A 12,278-nucleotide genomic window follows, 5' to 3' on the forward strand; every position below is an offset into this window, starting at 1 on the left:
TCTCCAAATAAGATGGCATTCACAAGCATGTAATGTCAGGAGAAGTTAGGACTTCAGCACATCCATTGCAGGGACACAGTTCAACCCATAACAAACGGTGCTCCTTGAAAATTCACATCCACTCAGAATACACATAATGTTGCATAGAACTGAGAGTCTCACTCTGTCATCTACGCTGGAATGCAGTGGTGTGACCATAGCTCCGTGCAGCCTGTAATTCCTGGGCTCAAGGGATTCTGCCAACTCAGTAGTAGTTGGAACTACAGTCATGCATCACCACGCCCAGCTAATTTATTATTATTATTTTTTTAGAGATGGGGTCTTGCTATGTTGTCCAGGCTGGTCTCTCACTCTTGACCTCAACCAATCCTCCTGTTTCAGCCTCCAAAAGTGCTGGGATTACAGGTGTGAGCTATAATGCCCTGCATCTTCTTAAGGTTTTATGCTTTTCTAAGTAGGGCTTTTCCCATATTTTGTTTGAATTATTCCTAGATGTTTGACATTTTTATGCTATAATAACTGTTATCTTTTATACAATTTAAATTTCTCACTGTGGCTGAAATATAGAAATATAATTCAGAGGTTTGTTCTCAATTTTATTATTGGGGTTAAAAAAAAAAAACCTATATCATCTACCCACTTAACTATTTTTAAGTCTATGATTCAGTGGTATTCAAAACATTCATGGCCGGGCGCAGTGGCTCACGCCTGTAATCCCAGCACTTGGGAGGCTGAGGCAGATGGATCACCTAAGGTCAGGAGTTCCAGACCAGCCTGGCTAACATGGCGAAACCCCATCTCTACTAAAAATACAAAAAATTAGCCAGGCATGGTGGCACACTCCTGTAATCTCAGCTACTCCGGAGGCTAAGGCAGGAGAATCATGTGAACCCAGGAGGCAGAGGTTGCTGTGAGCCAAGATCACACCATTGCACTCCAGCTTGGGCAACAAGAGCGAAACTCCATCTCAAAAAACAAATTCATAATGTTGTGCAACCATCACCACCATCCATCTCCAGAACCCCTTTCATCTTGTAAAACTGAAACTCTATACCCATTACATAACAACTCCTGGCAACCACCATTTTACCTTCCATCTCCATGATTTTGACTACCCTAAGTATCTCATCTGTGTAGATTAACACAGTATTTGTCTTTTTGTGATTGGTTTATTCCACTCACCATAATATCCTCAAGGTTCATCCATGTTGTGGCATGTGGCAGAACTTCCCTTTCTTGTAAGGCTTAATAGTATTGCATTGTATGGATAGACCATCTTTTACTTATCCATTAATTCTCAGTGGTCACTTGGGTTGCCCCTGTGTTTCAACTATTGTGAACTATGCTGCTATGAACACATGGGGTGCCAATATCTCTTCAAGACCTTGCTTTCAATTCTTTTTGGGTATATATCCAGAAGTGGAACGGCTGGATCATATGATAATTCTATCTTTAATCTTTTGAGGAAACACCATACTGTCTTCCACAGCAGCTGTACCCTTTCACATTCCCACCAACAGTGCACAAGTGCTCCAAGTTCCCCACATCCTCATCAATACTTGTTATTTTCTGTTTTTGTGATAGTAGCAGTCATACTGGGAATAAGGTGGTATCTCATTGTAGTTTTGACTTGCATTTCCCTAATGAATAGTGATGTTGAGCATCTTTTCATATGATTTTTGGCCATTTATATACCTTCCTTGGAGAATTATTCAAGTCCTTTGCCCGTTTTTTCAAGTTGTTTTTGCTGTTGTTGAGTTTTAAGTGTTCTCTGTATATTCTGGATATTAATCCATTATCAGACACAGTTGTCCCTTTGTATCTGTAGGGCATTTGTTCCAGGAGCTCCCATGGATCCCCAAATCTGTGGCTGTTCATGTCTCTTAGATAAAATGACATAGTATTTGGTTATAACCTATGCACATCCTCCTGTATATTTTTGGGGGAGCAGGGGATGGAGTCTCGCTCCGTCACCCATGCTGGAGTGTAGTCACACGATCTAAACTCATTGCAACCTCTGCCTCCCAGGTTCAAGCAATCCCCTTCCCTCAGCCTCCTGACTAGCTAGGATTACAGGTGCATACCACCACAGCCAGCTAATTTTTATATTTTTATTGGAAACGGGATTTCACCATGTTGGCCAGGGTGGTCTCAAACTCCTGACCTCAAGTGATCCACCAGCCTTGGCCTCCCAAAGTGTTGGGATTGCATGTGTGAGCCACGGTGCTGGCCACCCTCCTGCATATTTTAAATTACCTCTAGATTACTTATAAAACCTAATACAATGTCTACACACTACTTCATTTGCATGGGTTCAATGTAGTACTCAGCAAGTGACAAATTCAAATTTCACTTTTTGAAACTTTGTGAATTTTTTTTCCAAATATTCTCCACCTGTGTTTGGTTGAATCCATAGATGTGGAATCCACAAATATGGAAGGCTAACTGTATATTATTTGCAAGTATTTTCTCCCATTCTCTGGGTTTCCTTTTCACTCTGTTGATATTATCTTTCGATGCACAGTTTTTTAATTTTAATGAAATTCAATTTGTCTACTTTGTTTTTTGCTGCACTTGACTTTCACGTCATATCCAAGAAAGGATTGTCAAATCTAATGCTGTGAAGATTTTGCCTTATATTTTCTTCTAAAAGTTTTATAGTTTACTGGCCAGGCAAAATAGCTCATGCCTGTAATCCCTGCACTTTGGGAGGCCAAGGTGCGTGGATCACTTGAGGTCAGGAGTTTAGACCAGCCTGGCCAACATGAGGAAACCCTGTGTTTACTAAAACTACAAAAATTAGCTGGGCATGGTGGCACACACCTGTAGGTAGAAGAATTGCTTGAACCTGGGAGGCGGAGGTTGTAGTGAGCTGAGATCACAGCACTGCACTCCAGCCTGGGCAACAGAGCGAGACTGTCTCAAAATAAATAAATGAAAGTTTTATACTTTAGGTCTTAAATTTAGGTTTTTGTTAATTTTGAGTTGATTTTTGTATATTGTGTTAAGTCAGAGTGCAGCTTTATTCTTTTGCATGTGGATAGCTAATTCCCAGCAACATTTGTTGAAAAGACTGTTATCTCCCGCTAAATGGTCTTGGCACCCTTGTCCAAAAATCACTTGATCATATACACAAAGATTTACTTTGGGGCACTCTATTCTATTCCACTGATTATATGTCTATCTTTATGTCAATAACACACTGTTTTTGTTGCTGTAGCTTTGTAATAAGCTTTGAAATCAGGAAGCATTAGTCTTTCAGTTTTGTTCTTCTTTTTCAAGATTTGTTTTGACAATTTAGGGTTCCTTGAGAATCCATATGAATTTTAGCAATTTTATTTTTTTCATTTCTGTCAAAAAATATTATTGGTTACTGATAGGGATTGCATTAAATCCCTATCAATGCAATCCCTATTCATAGCTCTCTGAAGCCTGGAACTCCTAAATTGAGCAAAAGCCTAGATTGCTTTGGATAGTGATATGGTCTGGCTCTGTGTCCCCACCCAAATCTTATCTTTAACTGTAATCCAAATTGTAATCCCCATGTGTTGGGAGAAGGACCTCATGGGAGGTAATTGAATCATGGGGGCAGTTTTCCCCATGCTATTCTGGTGACAGTGAGTAAGTTCTCATGAGATCTGATGATTTTATAAAGGGGCTTCCTCCTTCATCCAGCTCTCATACTTCTCTCTCCTGCTGCCATGTGAAAAGGACATGTTTGCCTCCCCTTCCACCATAATTGTAAATTTCCTAAGGCCTCCCAAACCATGTGGAACTGTGAGTCAATTAAACCTATTTCCTTTATTGTCCAGTCTTGGAGATTTCTTCATAGCAGCATGAGAACAAACTAATACAGTAAATTGGTACCACAGAGAGTAGGGTACTGCTATAAAAATACCCAAAAATGTGGAAGTGATTTTGGAACTGGATAACAGGCAGAGATTGGAACAGTTTGGGGGCTCAGAAGACAGGAAAATGTCTTCCTGTTCCTTCATTTTCCAGAAACTTCCTAGAGACTTGTCAAATGGCTTTGACTAACATGCTCATAATAATATGAATAATGAAGGCCAGGCTGAGATGGTCTCAGACGGAGATGAGGAACTTTTTGGAAACTGAAGTAAAGGTGACCCTTGCTATGTTTTAGCAAAGACGCTGGTGGCATTTTGACCCTGCCCCAAAGATGTGTGGAAGTTTGAACTTGAAAGAGATGATTTAGGGTATCTAGCAGAAGAAATTTCTAGGCAGCAAAGCATTCAAGAGGAAGCAGAGCATAAAAGTTTGGAAAATTTGTAGCCTGATGATACAATAGAAAAGAAAACTCCATTTTCTGGGGAGAAATTCAAGCTGGCTGCAGAAATTTGCATAAGTAATGAGAAGCCAAATGTCAATCACCAAAACAATGGGGAAAATGTCTTCAGGGCATGTCAGAAAGCTTCACAGCAGCCCCTCCCATCACAGGCTTAGTGGCATAGGAGGAAAAAAAATGGTTTCATGGGCCAGACCCAGGGTTTCCCCACTTTATGCAGCCTCAGGACATGATGCCCTGAGTCCCAGCTGCTTCAGCTCTAGCCATAGCTAGAAAGGGCCAATGTACAGTTCAGGCCATTGCTTCAGAGGGTGCAAGCCCCAAGGCTTGGTGGCTGACATATGGGTGTTGGGCCTACAGGTACACAGAAGTCAAGAATTAAGGTTTTGGAACCTCCACTTAGATTTCAGAGGGTGTATGGAAACTCCTGTATGTCCAGACAGAAGTTTGCTCCAGTAGTGGAGCCCTCGTGGAGAACCTCTGCTAAGACAGTGCAGAAGGGAAATGTAGAGTCAGAGCCCCCACACAGAGTCCACAATGGGGCACTGCCCAGTGGAGCTCTGAGAAGAGGGCCACTGTCCTCCAGACCCCAGAATGGTAGATCTGGTGACAGCTTGCACCATGCACCTGGAAAAGCCACAGACACTCAACACCAGCCCATGAAAGCAGACAGGAGGGGGACCATACCTTGCAAAGCCACAAAGGCAGAGCTACTCAAGGCCATGGGAGCCCACTTCTTTCATCAGCATGCCCTGTAGCCCCTTTGTTTTGACAAATTTCTCCCATTTGGAACAGGTGCATTTACCTAATGCTTGTACTGCCATTGTTTCTATGAAGTAATTAACTTGCATTTGATTCTACAGGCTCATAGACAGAAGGAACTTGCCTTGTCTCAGGTAAGACTAGACTTGGACTTTTGGGTTAATGGTGAAATGAGCTAAGACTTTGGGAAACTGTTGGGAAGGCATAACTGTGTTTTGAAATGTAATAAAGATGAAATTTGGGAGGGGCCAGGGGCAGAATGATATGGTCTAGCTCTGTGTCCCCACCTAAATCTCATCTTGAATTGTAATCCAAATTGTAATCCTGTGTTGGAATCAAGGAGGCGGTTTCTCCCATGCTATCAGGATAATGAGCAAGTTCTCATGAGATCTGATGGTTTTATAAGGGGCTTTCTTTTTCACTCAGCTCTCATACTTCTCTCTCCTGCCACCATGTGAAGAAGGATATGTCTGATTTCCCTTCTGTCATGATTGTAAGTTTCCTCACCCCTCCCCAGTCATGCAGAACTGTGAGTCAATTAAACCTTTTTCCTTTATAAATTACCCACTCTTGGATATTTCTTCATAGCAGTGTGAGAACAGACTAATACAGGTAGTATTGTCATCTTTACAATATCAAGTCTTCCAATCCATGAACATGGGATGAGATTTCAGTTATTTTTCTTCTTTATTTCAGCAATGTTGTTTTCATTGTACAGGTCTTTTGCTTTCTTAGTTAACTCCTATTTTATCTTTTTGATATTATTGTAAATTATTTTCATAATTTCCTTTTCAGATGGTTCACTGTTAGAAATGCATCCAATTATTGTTTGTTGACTTTGTATGTTGCTACTTTGCTGAATTCATTTATTAGTTTTAACAGTTTTGTGGGATATTTAGGGTTTTCTATGTGTAAGATTACATCACCTGTGCACAGAAATCATTTTACTTCTTCTATTCCAATTTGAATGCCTGTTTCTTTCCTTGCCTAATTTCTCTGGCTAGAACTTCCAGTAATATGTTGAAGTGGTGAAAGTGAACCTCCTTGCCTTGTTTATTATCTTATACAAAAATATTTTAGTCTTTCACCATTGAGTATAGTATTTGCTGTGGATTTTCACATCTGGCTTTTCACATATGCCTTTTATTATGTTGAGGTAGTTTCTTTCTACTAGTTTTTCAAGTGTTTTTATCATAAAAATGTGTTGAATTTTGTCAAATATTTTTTCTGCACCAATTTAGATGATCATGTAATTTTTTTCCCTTCATTCTGTTAGTGCAGTGTATTATATTGATCAACTTTCATATGTTGAACCACTGTAGCACCCCACAAATAAATTCCATTTGGTTATGGTGTATAAACCTTTTAATATGCTACTTAATTTTGTTTGTTACTATTTTGTCAAGGATTTTCCCATAAATGTTGATATGTTCTTGTGGTAGTGAATAAGTCCCACAAGATCTGATGCAGTTTTATAAGCAAAAATCCCTTTCACTTGGTTCTGATTCTCTCTCACCTGCCACCATGTAAGATGTGACCTCTGCCTTCTGCCATGATTGTGAGCCCTCCCCAGCCATGTGGAACTGTGAGTCTATTAAACCTCTTTTTCCTTATAAATTACCTAGTCTCAGGTATGTCTTTATCAGCAGTATGAAAACAAAGTAATACAAACGTGCACCAGATATATTGGCCTGTAGCTTTCTTTCCTTGTAGTGGTTTTGTCTGGCTTTGATATTGCACTAATGCTGCGATCATAAAATAATTCAGAGAATATGACCTCATCTTCAATTTTTGTGGGAAAGTTTGAGAAGGGTTGGTGTTAATTCATCTTCAAATGTTTAGTAGAATTCATCAGTGAAGCCATCAGGTTTAAGGCTTTTCTTTTAGGGGAGATTTTTGATCACTGATTGAATCTTCTTACTAGTCATGGGTCTACAAAGATTTTCTGATTTTTTGTGTTTTAGTCTTAATAAGTTTTGTGTTTTTAGAAATTTGTACATTTCATCTTGGTTATTCAGCGTCTTGGCAAACAATTGTTCACAATGCATAGGATTGTAAGATACAATCCTTTTTATTTCTGTAAAACTAGTAGTAACATCCCCACTTCATTTCTTATTTTAGTAATTTGAGCCTTTTTTGTTGTTGTTGTTAGTTCACCCTGCTAACGGTTGATTTTGTTGATCTTTTCAAAGAACTTTTGGTTTTATTAATTTTCCATTTGCTATTTTGTTTCATTTTTTTTGTTCTCTGATTTATTTCTGCTCTAATCTTTATTATTTTCTTCTGCTAGTTTGGGGGTTAATATGTTCTTCAATTTCTAGTTCCTTAAGTTGTAAAGGTAAGTTATTGATTCGAATTTTTTCATGTTTTTTAATGTAAGTGTTCATAGCTATAAATTTTTCCCGTAGCATTGCTTTCACTGTGTTCCATAAGTTTTGGTATGTTTTGTTTTCACTTTCACTGTCTCTAATTAATTTCTGATTTTCTTTGTGATTTGTTCTTCAATTGATTGGTTAAGAGTGTTTTGTTTAATTTCCACAATTTTGTGAATTTTCCAGTTTTACCTCTGTTATTATATTTATTCTGTTGTGGTTTAAGAAGATATTTTGTATGATAACTACTATCTTTTTAAATCTATTGAGACTTAATATGTGGCCTAACATTATCTATGCTGGAAAATATTCCATGTGCTCTTGAGAAAATTGTATCTGCTGTTGTTGTTGGGCAGTGTTCTATATATGTGTGCTACATATAATTAGTTTATTGTGCTGTTTAAGTTTTCTATTTCCTTACTTATTGTCTGTCTGATTGTTTGAGCTCCTTGGAGATTCTGAATATTAGTGCTTTGTCAGATTTTCTCCCATTCTGTGAGTTGCCTGTTTACTCTGCTGATTATTGCCTTCGCTGGGTAGAAGCTTTTTAGTTTCATTAAGTCCCATCTATTTACCTTTGTTTTTGTTGTACTTGCTTTTGGGTTCATGGTCATGAGGTCTTTGCCTAGGCCAATGTCTAGAAGGATTTTCCAATGTTACCTTCCAGAATTTTTGTGATTTCAGATCTTATATTTAAGTCTTTTATCCATCTTGAGTAAATTTTTGTTTAAGGTGAGAGATGAAGATCCAGTTTCATTCTTCTACATGTGGCTTGCCAATTTTTCACACTATTTGTTGAGTAGGGTGTCTTTTTTCCTCAGTGTAGGTCTCTTTAGTTCACCTTACTTGGAATTCATTGAGCTTCTTAGTTTTTTTTCTTTTTTTAAGGCAGGGTTTTATTCTATCACTCAGGCTGAAGTGCAGTGGCATGATCTCAGCTCACTGTAACCTCTGCCTCATAGGTTAAAGCAATTCTCATTGGAATCCCAAAGGAAAGTTGTTGTGGTATGCCTTTAGAATTTGATAATCGCATTATATTTCTTGTTAATCTCTCAAGGGCAAAAAAGTCCTATAAATCCTTTCAAAGAATGTCATTAATTTGAATTGGCATGATAGATGGTAATGACCATCTAGTAGCTTTTAATTGGCCATCTTATGCCCACCATTTAGAATGATTTTTTTCTCTCTCTCAGAATGTGTTTAGAAACAAGCAAGGGAGAAAAGAGCCAAATCATTTACAGATACACGCAACCCAACCAAAATGAAACCAAAAGTAAGAGTGTTCATAAAAAGTTTAAGCCAGATATGCAGACTGATACAGTTTGGACCTGTGTCCCCACTCAAATCTCTTGTCAAATTGTAATCTCCAATGTTGGAGGGGCACCTAGTGGGAGGCAATTGGACCATGGGGGTGGTTTCTCATGAATGGTTTACTACCATCCCCTGGGTGCTGTTCTCATGATAGTGAGTGAGTGGGTTCTCTTAAGATCTGGTTATTTAAAAGTGTGTAGCACCTCCCCCTCGTCTTGCTCCTGCTCCAGCCACATAAGAAGTGCCTGCTTCCCCTTCACCTTCCGCCATGATTGAAAGTTCCCTGAGGCCTCCCCAGAAGCCAACCAGATGCTAGCATCATGCTTCCTGTACAGCTTGCAGAACGGTGAGCCAATTGAACCTCTTTTCTTTATAAATTATCCAGTCACAAGTATTTCTTTATAGCAGTGAAGAATAGACTAATACACAGACCAAACAAAATATTAAACAAGGCATAGAGAACCAGACAAAATGTAAATTCTGTAGAAACCAGAGTACTGAAACTAGACGGGCACTGTTTTTATACTAGACATGGTTTGCCAGAAAAGCAAAGTCTCTGTCATCCCAGGAGGAATGCACATTTCTTTATTGTGGTGGCCTTATAACCAAATCAGAACATGAATAAAATAAAAAACCAAACAAAGAAAGTCCAAAAATCCAAGAGGAGATTCACCAGGGCAGAAAAGGTAACTGACAGAAGCCGAATGCAAAGAGCTCAGGTGCTACCAACTCAGTTCCATCAACCCATTCAAGCTGAGCGCTCTTCAGTCCCACTTCTGAGACACCATTTTGTCAAACTGAGAAATAGAGATGGAGATTCTTTAAAAATTGTGCTTATTTGGAAATAGAGCATTGCAGTGGGAATGTGTGTGTTACCGTAACTATATGTGTATTCAGGGAGGTAAAAAAAGACAAAGGTGTTTAATGAAAAAAGTCAGGAGAGTTATATAATTGCTTTGAGACAATTATCCTTGGCACTAAGGATCAATAATAAGAGGATGCCAGTCCAAGCTTAGCAGTTTCTGGACAGCTGTTCTCCCAGTATTTTGTGTGTGTGTAAGTTTACAATGACCTTTGTGCAACCTTGTGGGTTTTGCAGTCTTCTGTGATCGTCCTTGTTATCAGGCATTGGTGCAGAGAACCCTCCCTTCGTGGCCTTTACCAACTCTAGTTGTAAGGGTTTTTTAACACACGTGATTCCATTTTGATTCTGACAACTTTTGCATATTCAACTACAATAGAAGATGAGAAAGGTATGTTGAGGATTTGAGAAGAGAAGAGATAAAATAGCCGTCTCAGGAAGTGATAGGGCAAGTGTATTACATAAACTAACAGGCTTGCCTGGCAATGTTAAATTCCAAGTAGTGGTCACAGTTGAGCCTCAACACAGTTGTGTGGCTTTCCCCCAGCAATGACCTGCTGCTCAGCTATGGGCATGGAATAAGTGAATACCTGGATTGTAATTTTGCCAAGTGAGTCCAGTACAGGAAGAGAGGGCCAACCAGGTAAGAATATTTGTAAGAGAGTGGTTGCTGCACTGGGCTGGAGAATCCAAGCTGGGCAGGCAAGGAGGAACGATCATGAAATGGGACATGTGTGGTGAAAAAATGAGATGCACAATGGAAACGGAACTTCACAAAGTGAGAGGGTAGAAGGTGAGCTACTATATTTATATGAAGATCTCAAAGGTGGCAGCGTTGGTGATTATCACAGGTGTGCATCTCAGATTCCTACTTTATATTCCACAGTGTTTAGCTTAGGGCCACCTACCACCTCAAGGGTCTAGGAGCCCCTGAGAACAGGGATCCTGCCTTAATTTTTCTATCAATGCCCAGCCCTGATCCCAAATCTGGTACATAATGTTCGATAGATATTTGTTGAATGAATGAATGGGAAATAAATCCTATATGAACAGGTGTGCTAAGTGTCCCAACTCCTCAAAGTGAGGAATGGAAAAGTTCACTTGAGTTTAGGGCAGAGCAAAGGACAGAACTCAGGCCAGGAAGCTGAACTGCAAATTTAAAATTCCAGGTATTGCCTTAAAAGTTCAATGTTTTACTACAAGCTTTTATTCCCCAGAGACTGGCGCTGATAAACTAGACTACTCAAACCCCATGTGCCCAGGTTCTTCCCTGAACTGCTTCTTCCTGGAGAAGAGGTGGGTGGAGGCCTTAGTGAGAAGGGAGAAAATGTGTAAATGACTACGGAAGTCACACAAGGAGAAGAGAAAGGGATGAAGAGCGGTCATAGCCAGACAGCTGACTAGACACAGGAGTGTGTGTCTCCTCCTTGGAGGACAGCCAGAATAATAAGTAGATATTCACATTTCGAACAGGTCGTCTAGTAGAAAATGTTTGGATTCACAGAGAAGTAATGAGGAGCACCAGAAGAAAGTAAGAAGAGAGTTCAAGGCAGCTTGCCCATCCAGGGACCAACTGAGAGCCGGGAGAAACTCCTGGACAAGTAAGAGAGAAATCCTCAGAGCTCTGAAACAAAACAGTCTTGGCTATGGGAGAAACCCTCGGTGCACTAAACCCTCATGGCTGATTTACAGAGCTGCCTAAAGATTGCCCAGAGACGTTGCTCCCCAAAGGCAACCCATGAAGAACCCCACAGGCATTCAAGGCTGGAATAGCTCAGTTGGGAGCCATGTGTGGACTCAGATTCCTGGGATCTACAGACGTGGCTGCAGCTGGTGCACTGTTCCCAGGATGAGGAGGGAGAATGGGCACGTCCATGCATCAGGAGGGCACTGGCCACACTGCTATGAGCTGCCGTTGAGACTGGGATGCAAGCGCACTGCACTCCCCACAGCTTCCTGCTCACACTGCTTGTCTGGGTGATACCCATTCTCTCTGGTCCTAGGCCCACGGTGCCATTTTGAGGGTTTAACACTGGGTTGGGCCCCACATCCCAGCCTGAGTTTAAACTTATATGGCCGTGGCCACTGCCTAGCTGAGAGAGAAGGAAGCCAGACTCTCCTATGCATACCTAGAACAACATCCGGCACCCTGCTACAGGCTGTTGTGAGACTGAGAGTCAAGAAAACCACCCTCCCCACATCTTTTTGCCATACTTTCCTGAGAGAGGCTCTACCCTCTCCAGTCACAAGCTCACAGCTGGTACCATTTTGAGAGTTTAGAGACACCATTTGGCAACGGGGCAGCAGTGGCCGTAACAGGCATTTTAGTCTCAGGCTAGAGATGGAGCACTCGCTTTGGAATAGGGAAAAGCCCTCCACAGCCAGAACTGAGCAGCAAACGTGGAGGTGCCCAGCAGTAGGTGCAGGAATTAGGCTCTCTCCTGGTGCAGGGCTATGGCAGGAGGAGAGCTGCAGAAGCCAAGGTTTCTCCTGGGAAGCAAGACTTGCAGCCAGGGACAGTTTTGTGACCTGGAACCAGTCTGTATGTGTCATTGCTGGGTGCTCCAGCCTACTCTCTTGGGCAGGTGGGGGACAGTGCCCCACCACATTTGAGAAGCTGGAGGGCAGTGCACTCCACTCCCATGGAAATCTAACTCTAGGCATG

Source organism: Cebus imitator, unplaced genomic scaffold (genome assembly GCF_001604975.1).
Source record: "Cebus imitator isolate Cc_AM_T3 unplaced genomic scaffold, Cebus_imitator-1.0 Scaffold20, whole genome shotgun sequence".
Classification (NCBI taxonomy): domain Eukaryota; kingdom Metazoa; phylum Chordata; class Mammalia; order Primates; family Cebidae; genus Cebus; species Cebus imitator.